The sequence below is a fragment of the Mangifera indica genome, chromosome 5, assembly GCF_011075055.1.
Source record: "Mangifera indica cultivar Alphonso chromosome 5, CATAS_Mindica_2.1, whole genome shotgun sequence".
NCBI lineage: Eukaryota > Viridiplantae > Streptophyta > Magnoliopsida > Sapindales > Anacardiaceae > Mangifera > Mangifera indica.
The window spans coordinates 1437801-1458700 of record NC_058141.1 but is presented as its reverse complement, the minus strand read 5'-3'; the positions used below and the strand labels follow the sequence as shown (position 1 = coordinate 1458700).

The 20900-nt window shown below is 33.6% G+C and overlaps 1 non-coding gene across 1 annotated transcript; it reads right to left on the bottom strand.

Moving 5' to 3' along the window:
* Positions 1-5871: 5871 nt before the first annotated feature.
* Positions 5872-5978, bottom strand: LOC123217801. Its single transcript, XR_006502539.1, has one exon. It is a non-coding gene; the product is annotated as a small nucleolar RNA R71 (small nucleolar RNA).
* Positions 5979-20900: the final 14922 nt, after the last annotated feature.

The following is a 20900-nucleotide window of genomic DNA, read 5'->3' as shown; positions in this document are numbered from 1 at the left end:
CACACGATTTTGATTGATGAATAGTCATTCTCTTTTGTTGAACATATTATATTAAACTATTTTTGTATTATTTTACAATTGTTATACGAGAGAATTGACAGAAAATAAGTAAAATCTAATTGTGATCAAATTGTACAAGCTGAAGCCAAAGAATTGAAGAAACTTTTTAAAGAGTTAAGAAGAGTAAACATGACAACAAATTTATGGAAATCAGATGCATAGAACATTGAATATATGGTAATCACTGTGCATTAGGTGGATCAAGAATGAACATTAAAAAAATGCATTATTAGCTTTGTCCATGTGCCTCCCCCAAGAAATAGGCAAACTATTGCATAGGATTTGTACAATTGCTTCGAAGATTGGGGCATTCAACACAAGGTAAAGTGCTTAAAATCTTGATTGATAACATGTGTTATTTTGTTTACTATTACATCTTGATTGATAAATGTGTTAATTATATGTTAACAGGTGTTTAGTATCACAATGGACAATGCATCTATGAACGATAAGTGCTTAAAATCATTGAAGAAAGATTTTAAGATAGACAAATCAATAATTTCTAAGGGAATGTTATTCCACATTAAGTGTACAACTCATATCGTCAATCTGCTTATTCAAGATAGTATTACCAAGATTCAAGATGATATTAATAAAATAAGGGACAATGTGAAATATGTACATGCTAGTGACATGAGGCAACGAGAATTTGTAAGCACTGCGAAAATTTGTGGGATTAAAAAAAGGAAATTAGTGTTGGATTGCCCAACCAGGTGGAACAACACGTATAATATGCTTGATGTGGCATTAATTTTTTGAGAAGTCTGGCCACAATATGGAGCTGAGGATGGAAATTACTTGCAATATTTGTTAAATGAGGATGAATGGAACAAATTGGTTATAGTTTGTGATTTTTTGAAGAAATTTAACAATGTAAGTAAGATTGTATCCGGAACTGACTACCCAATAGTCGACTTGTACTTTATGGAAGTTTTCAAAATAACAAAACTATTAAAAGATAGAGAATTTAATCTAGTTGTAGCCTCAATGGTTAGATCGATGATGTTAAAGTTTGATAAATATTATGGAGAGGTTAATCTACTTTTGGTGATTACAATTATTATGGATCTGAGGTAATAATCTTGCTTATTATTATAATATTTATTAATGTTGATCTAGTATATATGGTGACAAACTAATTTCTCGATATCGTAGGTATAAATTTGAGTTTATAAAGTTTACTTATCCTATTTTATATGAGGAATATTATGCAGAGCTTGAGTTGGATAACCTTCACCACACACTTGATGAGTTATATCGTGAGTATGTGAAAATTTTGTTAATAGAGAACCCATCCCTCGTCCTCACATCACAGATAGGATTATCTACCTTAGGTTTTAGATATTAATAATTTCATTATACATTAATATTAATTGTCATAAAGTTTTAGATTTGTTTATAGTAATATAATTTGAATAATCAACATTGTAGGAATACATTCTAGCTTCATATCTTCACATAGAATAATAGATGATTATGATATTGTGCTACAATGGCATGCGCATAGTAAGAAAAGTCAAAGTGAAGCCTTGGGAAAGTTAGAGTTGGAAATGTACTTAGAATCTGATGTATTTGAGTTTGAGACATCAAAAAGTGCAGAGTCGATGAAATTTAATGTACTTAATTGGTGGTCTGTTAATTAAACTAAGTATAAAATTTTTTCATTCATGGCAGCTGAGATTCTTGCAGTTTCGATCTCTACAGTAGCTTCAGAAAGAGTTTTCAGTGCTAGTGGTAGAGTGATTGACCCGTATAGGGCATCTCTAGCACAAAAAACTGTAAGTATGCTTATATGTGGAGGTGATTGGATTCGAGTTAAGCATCAGATAAAAAAACTAATATAGGTATAACTTTAACTTCATAAGTTCTTATATTTAATGATTTTATGATATCAAAAATCGAGTTAATAAACCACGCCTTTTGTTTTATTAAAGATTGACGCTGATACTAAGTTGATATAGTAAACAAATAAATAGTCACATATTAAAGGATAAAGCAATGTTTTCGTTTAGGTAAGAATGAATTATGTACAAATAATGTAATTGTTTTTACATTTATTTATTATCTTGTTGACGCTAAATGTAATTGTTTTGACATAACATTTTCTATCTTGATGATGCTATATCGGGGATAATGAAAATGCTAGTGTTATTGATTTTATTTTTGAATTTATTTTCCAAGTGTGATGAATGGAATAAATAGACTATAGTTTGTGAAACTGCTTGTTGAGGTTTGACTAAAACCATGAAATGTTATGCAGGGTTGATTAAGGTTTAACAAAAGGGATGAAAGCTATGGAACTTGATAGAAGGCAACTTTATTTTGGCCATTTGTTCATGTTTAAGTAATCTTTGAACATGTTAAAATTATGTAACTAATGTGTAATGTAAACTACTATTATTTTGTATTTTGTCTTTGAAAACAAAAATTAGGAGAAATCTAAACTTTATGATGAATGATGTTAATGGAATGCAGTATATATTTTTGATGGATAATATTTTGTACATATGTATGAATTTGGGATTTTTATTTTATAACAATATATATTTTTCGTACTTACAATATACATATGAATAATCCATAATTTGATAAAGAGTTTGAAATTCGAGCTCAAAGTCGATCAGAGCGAACCCAAACTAAGTGTGAGTTGATCCCATATACTAAAATTATGAAATGAGGCAAACATGAACATGTGTATAATGAGCTCTGTGAGCCTGAACCCAAGCCTGAGCTTACGCTTCAACTCACCAAAAACGAGTCAAAAGCAAGCCAGACACTGTTCAGGTTTGGTTCAGCTCGTATTTAGCCCTACTCCTTTTATTGCATTCCACTATAAGGATGATGGAAAATCTTTGCCCTTGCCCTTACTCTACTGGGGATGACATCAAACCAATAAGAAATCTAAGCAAAGGAGAATACTGGCAAATTAGTGACAGAGTTGAGAACAAGATGATTAGGGTTTAAAACAAAATTCAATTAAGGTTGGACTTTATATATGAATAACTTTTTAGTAATTCATTGAAAACATATAGGCTATTTTAGTAAATTTATACAAGGATTATTTCGGGACTAATACAAGATAGAGAATTATTTATCCTTAACCCCTTCTCATTCCCACTTGCATGTAAATTTTTTATCCATGATCTTACTTATTTTAAGGAATCCCTATCTTATACAATACAAAACATTAATTTGGATTTCAATTGACAATTGCCATCTCTAGACATTATAAGTGATATAGTAATGCCAAATAATATGATGCATCTCTTGTTGTACAATCATATATATTACATTTAATTCCTAATTGTAGGAGATCACCATATTAATTAAAAATAATATTATCTGCACTTATAATGAATACTGATATGAGTACTAAGAATGCAATGTCACTATGTGATTATGTGTTATTTTATTTTCAATTCAAAATCATCTAATCATATAATGATATATTATCATTAACACTCATTTTAGTACTATTATAAATACACAAAATTTTATTGATTAATTAATTATCCCTCCATAATTTTACACATCAAGATTAGATATGGTGTTTAAGCTAACATGAATAGATGAAAACTATAGTGGATGATATGGCTATCTAAGGCTTATCTATTGGAATGTGAATTGCAAAGTAAGGCATTAAAGCCATAATTTTTTTTTTGGTAATTAGGAACCTTTAGTTGAGTTAGATCACACCCTAGTCGGGTTTAGACCAATTAAACCAAGCTGGTGAAATCATTGGATTCAATGATCGACTCCACAATCATTATATTAAATAAGTTAAGAGTTTAATAATAATATGTATCTAATGAATTTTGAACAAATGTACTCTTGCTTGGATGTTGTAACATCCCATCCTAGAATTGCTACCCTCCGAAGGAGAAACGTGATGTGTGTATGAAATACACACAAATAGGGTTATAATAGTATAGTTTTAAAGTGAATTTTGGTCTATTTTGTTAAATTCTTTAAGTTTTATTTAATCTTGATGGCTTGATCTTATTTTGTTCTTTGAATTATATTTGTAGATGATTTAGAGTCATTCAAACCCCTTTTAGAGTGAAAATGGAAGCTTAAAGAAGCAAATGAGAAGGATTTACATCAAGAGGCAGAGAGTAATTATGGGCAGTCTTATGGTCATAATTGGTGCCCATAATTACTGGGCGCAAATAAAAAAAAAAAAGAAAAGAAAACAGAAAATAGGGTTAAGTGACAAGTATAAAAAGAAAATTACATCTTTTCCAAAGGGGGAACCAAATATACAATAGCTCAAAGGGTTTTTAGAGAGAGAAAACTTCAAGAAACAAGTAGAAGAAGAAAGATCCAAGATTAAAGATAGAAGACCCAAGAGAATCAAGATTTGAAGACCCTAAAGTTTTTCTTATCTCTCTTATTATCTTCTTTTATTGATTCAAAATGTCTCTCTTTCCAACTTTATCTTGTAGTTTGAACTTCATAACCATGAATAGCTAATTTCCTTTACTAGGGTTTATGATGGATCTATAAATTCTCAAAGATTATGTAATGAGTTTTGATTTTTAATTAATGATGATGAATGTTTGATTTAGTAATTGTGATTTTAACTTCTTGCCTGGTGTTAGGGCCCAATGCCATGCTTGTTTGTAGATTGGAGTGTGATATTGAGAAATACATACCTAATTAGTTCATGCATTTGCTAAACCTAGGGTTTTATTTAAAGATAAATATAAATCTTTTGTCGGCAAATTAATTGTCATAGAAATTAGTGGGTTTTGATTAACAACATACCACGAAAGTAGGTAAGCTTTTAATCTTAACACTTCTAATTAACCTTGACAGAGGAATTGGGTAAAATAGGATAATCAACCATCAATAATTCATCTTGTCATTGATTTTAATTGGATTCGTTACTGATTTTTGAGTAATTGATAGTAAAATCATAAACTCTAGGCTTCTCTATAATTGGTATTTAGCTTTTAATTTGCTAGGTAATTATTTTCCTTTGTTAATTTCAATTTAGTTAGTTGCTTTATTTTATTATTTTTAATTCAGTCCCAATCCATAGCATTTCTATTTCTCTAGCTAATTTAAACTACAAAACAAGCTAGTATTCAATAACCAATCTCTGTGGGACCGACATCTTTCTATATTACTTGATTGACTCATATACTTGCGAGCCATTGGTAACAAGTTTTTGGCACCGTTGCCGGGGATTGGTGCTTTGTTGATATTAGTATAATTTGTAGTTTGGCTAGACTAGAGTTTTATTTTATTTTATTTTATTCTTATTCTATTTGATTTCTAGTTGTCTTTGTTCTTTCTTTGTAGGTACTTTATTGGTTTATGACCAGATCTCAAAATCCAGAATTATTGGATTTTGACCCAGAAATCGAAAGAACCTTTAGAAGACGTAGAAGAGAAAGACAAATAAGACAAAAAGTTGCCATGGAAGATAACATCAACAATCAGCGAGCTCTTCGTGATTATATTGTACCTATTGCACATGATGGTTATTCTAGTGTAGTGAGGCCCGCTGTGGGTGCTAACAATTTTGAGATTAAACCTTCTATTGTTCAGATGGTGCAACAAAACCAATTTGGAGGGTTAGAAAATGAAGATTCATATGTCCACCTGTCACGTTTCTCTTAGATATATGACACCTTCAAAATGAATGGGGTTTCTGAAGATGCAATCAAATTGAGGCTATTTCCATTTTCTTTGAAGGATAAGGCAACATCTTGATTGGATTTTAGGGCACCTGGTGCATTCACTACTTGGCAAGCACTTTTCGAAGCTTTCCTTGCAAAATATTTTCCACCTGGTAAAACGGTCAAATTAAGAAATGAGATTGCCACTTTTTGCCAAAGGGATGATGAGTCTTTATATGAAGCTTGGGAAAGGTTCAAAGATCTACAGAGACAATGTCCCCATCATGGTTTGCGTGACTGGCTAGTTGTTCAAACTTTCTATAATGGTCTTTCTCACTCGTTGAAAAGTATTTTGGATGCAGCTGCTAATGGGTCATTAATAGGTAAAACATCCGACATGGCTTTGCACTTGATTGAAGAAATGGCTTCCAACAGTTGTCGATGGCCTAATGATAGAGCTAGTCAAAGAAGACATTTGGGAGTACATGAAGTTGATGGAATTACTATGGTGAATGCTAAGTTGGATGCATTGACAAAGAAATTGGAGAGATTAGATATGAAGGTTGTAAGAACTTCTAGTTGTGAGAATTGTGGAGGAGATCATGCGAGCTTTGAATGCCAAATGGGTACCCACTATGCACATGAACCTACAAACGAGCAAGTAAATTTTCTCAATTACAACCAAATGGGACAGGGTAATCCTTACTCAAATACATATAACCCAGGTTGGAGGAATCACCCAAACTTTGCATGGTCAAACCAAGCCAATACTTCTAACCCAAACCAGAATTTTAAGCAGCCACCTCCAGGATTCCGAGCTAGAAACACTAACCCCCAACCTTTACACCATTCTCAGCCTCCTCAAGAGTAAAAATCAAATCTAGAATTGATGATGGAGAATTTCATTCTTGCCCAAAAACAAAAAGGTGATGCTCAAGATGAAGCGATTAAACAACTTACTGCTAAGGTGGATCAATTGGCCACACATAATAAGATGCTTGAAGTACAATTGGGCCAACAAGCAAGTACTTCCAATTCTAGGGAAATATGAAAGCTACCGAACCAACCTCAAAATCCAAGGGAGCATTGTAAGGCAATTGTCACCATGAGTGGTAAACAATTAGCTGAACCTATAGGCAAGGTTGAAAATGAGCTTGATGAGCAAAAGGATGTTGAAAAGTCTAGTGAAGAAGATACATTGAAGAAAAAGGTTGAGGTAAATATCCAAGAAGCCCTTGAAAAGCAAGTTCCATCCAAAACATATTCAACACCTTTGCCTTTCCCTCAAAGGTTCCAAAAGGCAAAGCTTGATCAACAGTTTGGAAAGTTTTTGGATGTTTTCAAGTAGATACATCTGAATGTTCCTTTTATGGAGGCTATAACTCAAATGTCGGTGTATGCCAAGTTTATCAAAGATATCCTCTCAAATAAAAGGAAACTTGAAGAATTTGAAACGGTGGCTCTCTTAGAGGAATGCAGTGCTATTTTACAAAATAAGCTGCCACCAAAGCTTAAGGATCCAATGAGTTTTTCTATTCCTTGTGTAGTTGGTAAAGAATCTTTTGAAAAAGCTTTATGTGATCTTGGTGCAAGTATAAGTCTAATGCCTTTATCTATTTGCAGAAGATTGGAGCTTGGAGAATTAAAACCTACAACAGTGACCCTGCAATTGACGGATAGATCCATAAAGTATCCTACAGGGATAATGGAAAACGTGCCAATTAAAGTTGGAAAATTTTATATCCCTGTAGACTTTATGGTTTTGGAAATGGAAGAGGATATTCAAGTTCCTCTTATTCTGGGAAGACCATTCTTAGCCACAGTAGGAGCAATCATTGACGTTAAAAATGGAAAACTCACTTTTGAGATTGGAGATGAGAAAGTAGAGTTCAATGTCTTTCGAATGTCAAAGCAGCCTAATATTGTGAATTCTTGTTGTAGGGTTGACATTATTGATGATTGTATGAATGAAGTTTTTATCAAAAAATACCATGAGGATCCACTCGAGTCGTGTATTATTCATGAAGCTTCAGTCAAAGATGAAAATATGGAAATTGCAGTCTGTGCTCAGCTTTTGGAAGCAAATCCTAAGGTTGCTCCCATTTTGAATTTCAAGTATGAAGAGCTCGAGACAGGTAACCATTCTTTTCTTTCTCTTAAAGCGGAAGATGCATCTAAGGTAGATCTTAAACCACTTCTTGCTAATTTGAGGTATGCTTTTCTTGGCCCTAATTCTACTTATCCTGTGATTATAAATGTTGAATTAAATGATGAACAAGAAGATAAGTTGCTTAGGGAACTTAGAGCATATAGAAAAATCATTAGTTATAACATTCATGATATCAAGGGAATAAGCCTTACCATTTGCATGCATCGTATCCATATGCTTGATGATTTCAAACCTACCATTGAACATCAAAGAAAATTGAATCCTATCATGAAAGAGGTAGTAAGAAATGAAGTCATTAAATTGTTGGATGCAGGGATTATCTATCCCATTTCTGATAGCTCATGGGTAAGTCCGGTACATGTGGTACCAAAGAAAAGGGGTATGACTGTTGTCAAGAATGAGAATAATGATTTAATACCAATTAGGACAGTCACAGGGTGGAGGATGTGTATTGATTATAGAAAGCTTAATAGTGCCACCCGTAAGGATCCTTTTCCCCTTCCTTTCATTGATCAAGTTTTGGAGAGACTAGCAAACTATTCTTATTTTTGCTGTTTAGATGGGTATTTGGGATTCTTTCAAATCCCCATTCACCCAGAAGACCAGGAAAAGACCACCTTCACATGCCCTTATGGCACATTTGCCTATAGGCGTATGCCTTTTGGTCTTTGTAATGCATCTGCTACCTTTCAAAGATGTATGATGTCTATATTTTCTGATTTTGTTGAGCGGATTATGGAAGTGTTTATGGATGATTTTTTTGTGTATAGAACATCCTTTGATGATTGTTTGCTTAACTTATCTAAGGTTTTGCAGAGGTGCGAAAAAGTCAATTTAGTGCTTAATTGGGAGAAATGCCATTTTATTGTGAAAGAAGGGATAGTTCTTGGGCATACAGTCTCACAAAGGGGGATTGAGGCAGATAAAGCAAAAGTTGAAGTAATTGAGAAGATGCCCCCACCAACATCAGTAAAAGGAGTTCAGAGTTTTCTTGGCCATGTTGGGTTCTATAGGCGTTTCATTAAGGATTTTTCAAAAATTGCTAAACCTTTGTCAAATTTACTTGCTAAAGATATTCCTTTTAACTTTGACCAACATTGTCTTGATTCTTTTTGCAGGTTAAAGGAAGCATTGATTTCAGCTCCTATTATGCAACCACCAGATTGGAGTTTACCTTTTGAAGTAATGTGTGATGCTAGTGACTTTGCTGTAGGGGCAGTTTTGGGGCAAAGGAAAGACAAAAAAGTTTATGCAATTTACTATGCCAGTCACACTTTGAATGAAACACAAGTCAATTATGCCACCACTGAGAAAGAACTTCTTGCAATTGTGTTTGCTTTTGATAAGTTCAGGTCTTATTTAGTGGGGTCTAAGGTCATAGTCTACACAGATCATTCAGCCATTAAATATCTCCTAAATAAGAAGGATGCAAAACCGAGGTTGATTAGGTGGATATTGCTTCTTCAAGAGTTTGACTTAGAGATAAAGGATAAAAAAGGGACAAAAAATGTTGTTGCTGATCATTTGTCCCGTTTGGAGCAAGATAAGTGTGGAGGTTTTGACAAAAGTCTACCTATTGATGACTCTTTTCCAAATGAACAACTGTTAAAGATATCTCATTGGGTAGTACCATGGTATGCAAATTATGTGAATTATCTTGTGTGTGGTGTATTACCTCCGGAGATGAATCACCAACAAAAGAAAAAGTTCTTGTGGGAGGTGAAAAACTATTATTGGGAAGAGCCACTACTTTACAAAAGATGTTTTGATGGGATTGTGCGACGATGCTTACCACAAGATGAGATGGAAAGTGTTCTAACCCATTGTCATTCTCTTGAATGTGGAGGTCATTTTAGCGCCACCAAGACAGCAGCTAAGGTGCTCCAAAGTGGATTCTATTGGCCAACCCTTTTTCAAGATGCGAGGAAATTTGTTTTAACATGTGATAGGTGCCAAAGAACTGGAAACATTTCAAGGAGGAATGAAATGCCTTTAAACAGTATACTTGAGATTGAAATTTTTGTTGTATGGGGCATCGACTTCATGGGGCCATTTCCTATATCTTATGGGAATAAATATATCTTAGTTGTTGTAGATTATGTTTCTAAATGGGTTGAGGCACTAGCAAGTCCATCCAATGATGCTAGGGTTGTGGTGAGGTTCTTAAAGAAATATATCTTCGCAAGATTTGGGACTCCAAGAGCTATTATTAGTAATGGTGGTTCTCACTTTTGTAATCACCTATTTGGGAAATTATTAAAGAAATACGAAGTTACCCATAAGGTTGCAACTTCATACCACCCTCAAACTAGCGGCCAAGTTAAGATTTCTAATAAGGCAATCAAGAGCATACTTGAGAAAACTGTAAGTGCTTCAAGGAAATATTGGAGTTTGAGATTGGATGATGCACTTTGGGCATACTGCACAACCTTTAAAACTCCCATTGGTACATACCCTTTCCGCCTTGTCTATGGTAAGTCTTGTCATCTTCCAATGGAGCTAGAGCATCGAGCTTATTGGGCTACTAAGTTTTTGAACTTTGATTTAAAGAAAGCCGGTGAAAAAGGTCTCCTCCAACTAGATGAGTTAGAAGAGTTTATATTGGATGCCTATGAGAATGCCAAAATATACAAGGAAAGAACCAAAAGGTGGCATGATAAGCATATTCTAAAGAAAGACTTCAAAGAAGGTGATCAAGTGTTGCTTTTCAACTCAAGACTGAAGCTTTTCCCAGGAAAACTTAAGTCAAGGTGGTCCGGTCCTTTTAAAATCTTAAAGGTATTTCCTCATAGAGCTATTGAGGTGTGGAGTGAAAATTCTGGAACATTTAAGGTCAATGGGCAGAGGCTGAAGCCGTATTTTGTTGGTGACCAAGTAAAAGTGGAGGCGTCTCAACCACTGTCCAATCCCCCAATTTAAGTCTCACAATCGGTCAAGCTAAAGACCATAAATTAGCGCTCTTGGGAGGCAACCCAAGTTTTTCTTCTCTTAAAGAATTTTCTTTTAGTTTATTGATAAATAATTTTCTCCACATTTAATTTAAAATTGTTCTTTTTGTTTATTTCAGGTTGATTTTGGAATGTCTAGCAATTAGAGTACAAGTATGGACATGAAGAGTATTTTCAAGTTAAAAGAGGGGTACAATTAAATTTTGCTCAATTTGATGTTTTCATTGGTTGTGACTTGTTTGATTAATTGTGTTCTTACCATTGATTACATTAATTGGATTTTGTGATTTCTTTGTGGTGTTGAATTGGTTGATGAAGAGTGTGAAATTTGAATTTTCTCATAAATTCTATTTTGAGCTGAAGAGAGCAGTGTTTATAGGCAGCAAATATGGGCATAAGAGTGCCCATAATTGGCCTCTGGAAAAAGAAAAAAAGAATGAGGAAAAGTGTTTATAGAGAGCAAATATGGGCATAAGAGTGCCTATAATTGGCCTCTGGAAAAAATGAGGAAAAGTATGTTTGGTTGTTCATCTTTCATTTTTTTTTTTACTTATTTATATTTTATTTTATTTTAGTTTTATTTTGCCTTTTACTTTATTTTATTTTTATTTTTATTATTATTATTATTATTTCCCTTCTATGCATATTATATATATATATATATTTTATTTCTGTATATATACATATATTTAAAACCCTAGTTTATATTTTACCTCCCATTTCAACGTCGTACCTTTCTTCTCCGTTCTCCCGACCACAACCCTTTTCTGCTATCATTTTCTCTTCCAAATTTCAGCCACAAATTGACGCGTCAGCCCTTCCATTATTTCTGAAGCAAAAATCGTCAGCCTTCCAGCTTCTTCCAATTTCATTTCTCCTCTGTACAACCACAAATTGACGAGTCGACCCCACCACACTGCAGAAACGGAATTCGCTCCAGCCCCTGAAAAAAAAAAAAACGTAATTCATTTCTTCCTTGGCAACCCTATTTTCTTTTCCATTTTCAATTCGTCAGCCCCACATTTCCTCCCCTTCAGAAACACATCAAACTTGGTTCCAATTAAATTTTTCTCGCACTTGTTCCCTCAAATTTTCATTTTTTTTTCCTCACGCTAAAGCCACATATCCAAGTCTAATTTTTCTTCACATTTCTTTCCAAAATAGTTCCAATTTTTTTTTCAGTCCACATGGAATGAATTTTTCGTTCCAAAATGGGTCGGATTAAATGCATTCCTAACAAAAAGAGGCCATATGAACGTCCGAGCAATTTGTCTTCAATAGCACCATCATCCTCTTCTCCGACGACCAGTGACACAACATCACCGTCACCTCCTCGTCCAGCTCCGAAGACATCTAAAAGTGCATCGAAGCCCAAAAGGAAGCAACAGAACACAAATCACGTCCTACAGCTGTGAAACGTACTCCACGGGCATCTCGAGCAAGCTCTGGACCTTTGTTACTCTTCCCTCGCACTTTGCAATTTTCTGATACCGATCAAATGAGCAGGTATGAAGAGTTTTTACCTAGAAAAATTATCCCAACAATGTATTTAGATCGTCATACCTTAGAAACTTTGAATCTACATAATAACATCCATGAAATCATGCTTAGGGTAGGTTGGGAAAGATTTTATCAAATCCATCACCATACCTTTAAAGAGCTCACCCTAGAATTTCTAAGTTCTTACCAATTTGTTGATGATCCTACTAGTTCAGCCTATGGGTTAATGAGTTTTAGATTTAGTAATAAACATTACAACTTAGCCCTTAGTGATATAAATGCAATTTTCGGTTTCCCTAATGATGGGGTAACACCCCGCCATATGGGCAGTTTTAATTGTGCAGACGTGTGGCACAATTTGACACACCATATCTTCCGCAAGTCACCTTTGGATAAAGCATCTAAATTGAGTAGTCCCCTCCATAGGATTTTACATCGGTTTATTATGAAAAATATTTATGCAAGAGGGGACAATGATGGCATTGTTACTAAAACCGATTTGTTCTTGCTCCATTGTTTTATTAATGGCACAAAAATTAATGGTGGGGCCTTTTTAGGACAAAGATTCAAATATACAGCCTTGGATGAAAAAAATAGAAAGGGAAACATTGCTTGTGGGGTTTTTATTACAGCGATAGCTATCGCTGTTGGGGCTTTTAGTGTGTCGCAGTGTGGGTATGCACCAATAGTAGGGGAATAGCTTATCAGCCTTGAAATACTTAGAAAAATAGGTATTTGCCGAAAAATTGCAAATGGTTCTTATGTCTTAATAGGTGAAAACCCTACTCAAGAGCAAATGGGGGAAGAGGCATAGGTCCCAGTCCAAGAGGCAGCACTTGGAAGCTCTTACATAATGGCAAGGTTGCAAACGATAGAAAAGCGACAACTCAAGCTTCAAAGGAAACTGAAAAAAATCAGCAGCATGTTGAAAGCCTACTTCCATCACCAAGGATTCACTCCTTCCCCTTCTCCACTTGATCAGAGCTCCTCCACATCCAATTCAGAATTTGACCGCTAATCATGATGATGTTTTCACTTGTTCTAATGTTTACTTTTTATTTTGGACTGACTTTCATTATGCTTTGTTTTATGCAGTTATATTTTGATAAACTGATTCATTTGATATTTTGATGACTGTATTGATGTTGATAGACTGGAAACTTAGACCATATGATATTCTTTTGATGTGGTTGGATGCATTTGAGCACTTTCTATTGATTCAATGTGATGTTTTCCTAGTTTAATGATGAGTTGGTGCTCAATTTGTTGGGTTGCATGTGGTTTATTAATGTGGAGATTTGATGAAGATTTTAATGTACAGGTTCCTATAATTGAAATGTCAAGCTTATTGGAAAAGTGTTGCTGATTTATTCATTATTTGATTTTTTTATTTTTGCTGATGGAGATTGTTGCATATATGGATCCATAATTGTTGATAATGTTGTTATCTTTCTCTTTTCATTAGTTGGATGTGATTCTTTGAGACCTCTTTTGCTAGATAGTGCAATTTTGTTCATAATTTACTCATTCTAATTTCAGGGACAATGTTTGCATTTTCATCCAATTTCATCACATGAGCTTATACTGAGCCAGGGAGTTTTCATCTTTTTCTTCTTCTCTTATCCATGCTTAGTTATGTTTTCTTTATTACATGTTGAATAAACATTGAGGACAATGTTTGTCTTAAGTGTGGGGGGAGTCTTTAATGTTAATTTTGCAATTTCATTTTCAATGTTTAGTTTTTATGCAGTTTTTATTTTTAGTTTTAAATCAAACCCCCATTTGTTTATCCCTTCTTTGATTTTGGACTAAATTTTACAAATTCACTTTTAGTACCTTAAAAGACACACTTGTGAAAATATTTTCAGGTGATTTGAATGATTAAAACACCTTTGGCAATCGAACCCACTTTTTGTTCGTAAAAGGCAAGGAGTGTTGAGACATTCATGATTGGTGATAGAGTTACGATTGTTGCATTTGTCATTCAGAGTTTGTTGTGCATGTGGTCATATTTTTCGAAATTGTTTTGCTTACTTAGAGAGGGCTTATCTGTGCATAGACATATTTTCTAGTGTCTCACGAGTCCTAGAACTTGTCACGCAATCTTTCGAGGCGAAATAAAAGTTACTTGCATTGATAAGGGATATGATATAGGCATTTATTTGATTCTTTGTATACCCCAAATTGCCTTATTCTCTTAGCTAACCTTTATAAATATTTAATCTCTTGTTAGCCCATTGAGCCATTTTTATTTGTGTTTTATTTACAACCTTTTGCATTTTCTTTGTTTTAACCCTTAATCACCCACCTAGCTAATAAATATATTAAACCTACCCTTTACATGAGTTATATTATTGATAAGATGAGTAGATTTGCATGTTTTTTTTTTAGGATCAGTTGAAAAGGAAGAATGAAGAAAAATGAGAAAGTCATGGCATTATCATTCAATATGCCCCATGTACAAAGAAATAAGTTTGGGGGATTTTGAGAGAATTATATATATTCATACATGTAGCAAAACAAAAAAAAAAAGAAGAGATATCTGAAAAAAAAAAAAAAAGGAAGAAAAAAACAATATGAAAAAAAAAAAGAAGAAAAGGAAATAGAAAAAAAAAAATCTGTTCACATATTATTAGTGCAATTTATATTCACATTTCTTCCTTATTCTTTATTTTGTAATCATGTAGATTTTTACTTCCTCATTAATAGTATACTCATGTTCATTTGTTAACTCATTTATCCCTTTTATTCTTGAACCCATACCCCTAGCCACGTTATAACTTAAATAAAGATCTATTGATCCTTTTGAAATGCATTGCACCTTCATTAGTGGAGATAAGTTGTTTAATTTTGCCTATGGGACTTGGTTGACTTTATTTAGAGATCATGAAGATTGCTAAGTACGTATATGCCTATCTGAAGTGCAACAATTTTGGTGAGACTGATCATTGCATACATTTTCAGTTTGATTTTTGTGACCTTGTTTTCTTTGGATCCGAGATAGAGTGTCTCTTGCACTTAGGGATTTTGAAGAGCAAGTTTTGGCTTTCAATTGCATTAAGGTCACTTTAAGAATTCAATTACCTAAACCCTATTGATCCTTTCAATTTTCCCTTTTGTTTCACTTTTGTTCCCTTTTGCTTGAGGACAAGCAAGTTCTTAAGTTTGGGGGAGTTTGATGTGTGTATGAAATACACACAAATAGGGTTATAATAGTATAGTTTTAAAGTGAATTTTAGTCCATTTTGTTAAATTCTTTAAGTTTTATTTAATCTTGATAGTTTGATCTTATTTTGTTCTTTGAATTATATTTGTAAATGATTTGGAGTCATTCAAACCCCTTTTAGAGTGAAAATAGAAGTTTAAAGAAGCAAATGAGAAGGGTTTACATCAAGAGGCAGAGAGTAATTATGGGCAGTCTTATGGTCATAATTGGTGCCCATAATTACTGGGCATAAATTAAAAAAAAAGAAAAAAGAAAACAGAAAATAGGGTTAAGTGACAAGTATAAAAAGAAAATTACATCTTTTCCAAAGGGGGAACCAAATATACAACAGCTCAAAGGATTTTTAGAGAGAGAAAACTTCAAGAAACAAGTAGAAGAAGAAAGATCCAAGATTAAAGATAGAAGACCCAAGAGAATCAAGATTTGAAGACCCTAAAGTTTTTCTTATCTCTTTTATTATCTTCTTTTATTGATTCAAAATGTCTCTCTTTCCAACTTTATCTTGTAGTTTGAACTTCATAACCATGAATAGCTAATTTCCTTTACTAGGGTTTATGATGGATCTATAAATTCTCAAAGATTATGTAATAGGTTTTGATTTTTAATTAATGATGATGAATGTTTGATTTAGTAATTGTGATTTTAACTTCTTGCCTGGTGTTAGGGCCCAATGCCATGCTTGTTTGTAGATTGGAGTGTGATATTGAGAAATACATACCTAATTAGTTCATGCATTTGCTAAACCTAGGGTTTTATTTAAAGATAAATATAAATCTTTTGTCGGCAAATTAATTGTCATAGAAATTAGTGGGTTTTGATTAACAACATACCACGAAAGTAGGTAAGCTTTTAATCTTAACACTTCTAATTAACCTTAACAGAGGAATTGGGTAAAATAGGATAATCAACCATCAATAATTCATCTTGTCATTGATTTTAATTGGATTCGTTACTGATTTTTGAGTAATTGATAGTAAAATCATAAACTCTAGGCTTCTCTATAATTGGTATTTAGCTTTTAATTTGCTAGGTAATTATTTTCCTTTGTTAATTTCAATTTAGTTAGTTGCTTTATTTTATTATTTTTAATTCAGTCCCAATCCATAGCATTTCTATTTCTCTAGCTAATTTAAACTACAAAACAAGCTAGTATTCAACAACCAATCTCTGTGGGATCGACATCTTTCTATATTACTTGATTGACTCGTATACTTGCGAGCCATTGGCAACAAAATGTTATGAATTAATATTCGGAGCGTCTATTTTATTTTATTTTATTTTATCTAAAAAAACTACTTTAAACTAAACTCATAACTAAAAGTGTTTAGAAATTATTCTAAGAAAATTGAAAATCTGGAAGCAAATAAAAGATGTATATATCTCATATAAAAAATCATCTGAAAACATATGAAAATATAGAGTAATCATATAAAACTGTACTACCATCTCAAGAAGGTCAAAAGTTAACAAGACATGCGACTGTATGCATGTAACATAAACTAAAGATAATCTACTCCAATCGAATCTATCTTTACTGACCTGACCCTGCCTCGTAGCTACCACGATCACCTGTACCTGCAATCATGAAAGAAAAGGAAGTGAGAGATAAGAACACTTAGTAAGGGGAAAGAATTAAGTAAACTATCTTCTTTCCTGTTCTAACTCACTATCGAGACTTTATCTTACATCATAACCTCCATAAGAAATCAAAGGGAATAATCTAGTTAATTCTTTACTATTTGGGTCATACTTTGTCTCATCTGGTGTCTATTTGATATTTTTTGAAAGCTAACTACAGGGATTTGATACTTTTCTAAGCTCGAGCTCTCTTCCTTTCTCTCATTACACCATTTCTAAATCTAAATTATGCTCTACTACGAGCAACCCTTATTATGGGTCTATGTCCTATTATGAATATGTCCTACTGCAGTCGTGCCCTACTATGGATGGTGTAGTGTAAAGTGCCCCCTCATAGCATGCATGCATGCGTTATATCTTACTAATTTTACTTTTATCTAAAACTATCCACAACCCACTAGACCATACTTTTGGGACAACCTCTAAATCTTGAGCCCCAAATTCTTTTTCTTGCTTTTTTTTCTTTTCTTCTTTTTTTCTTTTTCTCTCATTTCTTTCCTTTCCTTTCCTTTCTTTTCTCCCTTTTCTTTTTCTCATCTGTTTTTTTCCAAAACTATAAATCACTGTTCACAAACTGTTCACTTGGTAGAGCAGTCTTTTTCTTTATGTAATCTAACTGTCCAAACGGTTTCTAATTCATACACATTATATATCATTGAAAAGAGGATTCAAAGAGCTTTCCAAAAAGCTATAAAGGCACTCATGATTCATCAAATAAGGTAGTCAAAACATGAGATGAAATCAGTGACAAAAAATTGTATTCACTATTCATTTGGTAAGATAGTCTTTTTGTTCATACAATTTAATAGTCCAAACGGTCTCTAATTCATACAATATATATACATCATTGAAAAGAGGATTCAAAAAGCTTTCCAACAAGCTATAATAGCACTCATGATTTATCAGATAAGATAATCAAAACATGAGACGAAGTCAATAGCAAAATGATAAATATCATCCAACTCTCTGTCATGAACAAACTATCACACATAGATCCCCCAAATGGCAAAACAAGATTTCTCAACTTCAAAATCATCATTTATAACATAGAGCCAAAGAACCAAAAGCATAAAACATGAAACATACCAAGGATAATACCCCTTATTTTGTTTCAAGCCAATGTTTGTAAGTTGACTTCCTCTTCTTTGTCTTGCTTCCTTTATCACCTAAACCACCGTAAATCAACACCAAAACACACTAACATAATCATATAATATGCATCCAATATATATAAACATAGATAAAGGGAGAGGAAGAAGATCTTTTGGTTACTAAGGTTTCCAAAGTGTTTCTTTGTTTTTTTTTCTTATTTTGTCTTCTAAAACCCCTTCTATTCCTTTTTTTTTTTCTTCACAAAACAAAAGAAAGCAGCATGAAGAAGGCTGGCTGCTAGAATGGATGAGAGACGATGATGGAAAAAGGCTTAAAGTTTCCTTTTTTTATCTTTCTCTCTTTATATATATTCATACCTTTTAATATGGATTTATATATATATAGACACACACATACACACATACATGCAAACATATATATATTTAAAACTGAAAATATCTTGAAACAGGGTTAAAAGACATAAATACCCCTGGAATGTACCTGAGAGTATTATAACTTTTCCCCCCTCACAAGAATTATGTCCTCAGAATTCAAAAAAACAGCTCTAGGTACTTTTCCCTCATGGTCTACTCTATTTCCCAGGTAGCCTCATCTATTTGTTTGTTTCTTCGTAAGACTTTTACTAGAGGAATCTGTTAGTTCCTTAGCTACTTAATTCTCCTATCAAGTATCTAAATCGGTCTTTCTTCATAACTAAGGTCTTCTGCTAACTGAATATCATTTGTATTCACGACCTGGAAATGATCACCAAGACACTTCCTTAAAGATGAGACATGAAATACATCATGTATCTGGTTCATACTAGCTGGTAAGGCTAATCTGTAAGCCACTTTACCAACTCTTTCAACTATCTCATATGGACCAATATATCTGGGAGCTAGTTTTCCTTTCTTTCTGAATCTCATCAAATGTTTGAATGGAGTAATTTTTACAAATACAAACTCATCCACATTGAATTCCAAGTTCGACATCGATGGTCTACATAACGTTTATGTCGGTCCTAGGCCTGTTTAATTCTCTACCTAATCAGCTAGACATCATCGGCCATTTTTTGAGTCAACTTAGGCCTAAAGGATCGAGATAACACATCTCTTTCTCCTATCTCATCCCAATAGAGAGGAGAACGACATCTCCTACTATATAATGTCTCATAAGGTGTCATCTGAATAGTTGTTTGGTAGCTATTATTATAAGCAAACTCCGCCAAGGGCAACATTTCTATCCACGTAGCGTTATGATCTAGGCAACAAGCTCTTAACATGTCCTCCAAAATCTGATTAACCCCTTATGTCTGACCATCTGTTTGAGGATGATAGGTTATACTAAATGCCAAATTAGTACCCAAGGATCTCTAGAGACTCTTATAAAAAGCTGATATAAATCTCGTATGACGATCAGATACTATGGTCTTAGGTACCCCATGTAATCTAATAGTCTCCCTAACATATAATCTCCCCAACTGATCTGTGGTAGTAATATCTTTGATGGGCAGGAAATGAGCTGACTTGGTTAATCTATTAACAATCAACCAAATAGCATCGTATCCATTCTAAACTCTAGGGAGTCCACTGATGAAATCCATAGAGATATGCTCCCATTTCCATTCTGGAATAGACAGAGGTTGAAGCAACCTTGAAGTTCTCTAGTGTTCGACCTTAATTTGTTGACAAGTGAGACATTTGGTAACAAACTCACCTATATCCCTTTTCATATCGGACTACCAAAAATGTCTTTTTAAATCCTGATACATCTTTATGCCCCTAGAGTAGGTAGTGTAAAGAGAACTATAAGCCTCTATAAGAATTCTCTGTTTCAATTCATTTATCTGGGAGACATACACTCGATCTCTAAATTTGATAACTCTATTCGATACTTGAAAATCTGTCTCGAGACTTTCTTAAACTTTTTGAATTTTCTGTTGACACTACTTATCTATTGTCTGAGCCTCTTAAATCTCATCTATGAGAGTGGGCTGAATCTCTAATCTGGTGAGGGCTCCAATCACAAGCTCAATCTACTCTTGGTCTATATCTCTCTGAATTTCTCTCTGGACCGTCAGTTATGATATCATCACATTTCTACTGAAGGCGTCTACAACCACATTAGCCTTACCTGGATGGTATTTAATATCACAGTCATAGTCTTTTACTAACTTGAGTCATCGCCTTTGTCTCATATTTAACTTTTTCTGAGTGAAGAAATATCTGAGGTTCTTATGGTCAGTATAAATATTACATCTTACCCCATACAAATAGTGTTTGCAGATTTTCAAAGTAAAAATCACCGCTGCTAACTCTAAATCATGAGTAGGGTATCGGGTTTCGAATTCTTTCAACTGTCTTGAGGCATATGCTATCATCTTGCCTCGTTGCATCAACACTGCTCCCAAACCACCATGTGAGGTATCCGTATATAGATCATACTCAACTCTCTCCTCTAAAAGTTCTAACACAGAAGTAGTAGTCAATCTTCTTTTCAATTTCTGGAAGTTTGCCTCACAAGCATCTGACTACTAAAATGACATTGTTTTCTTTGTAAGAGTTGTAAGAGGTCTGACAAATCTGGCAAATCCTTCCACAAACCTCTAGTAATACCTCACCAAACCCAAGAAACTACGA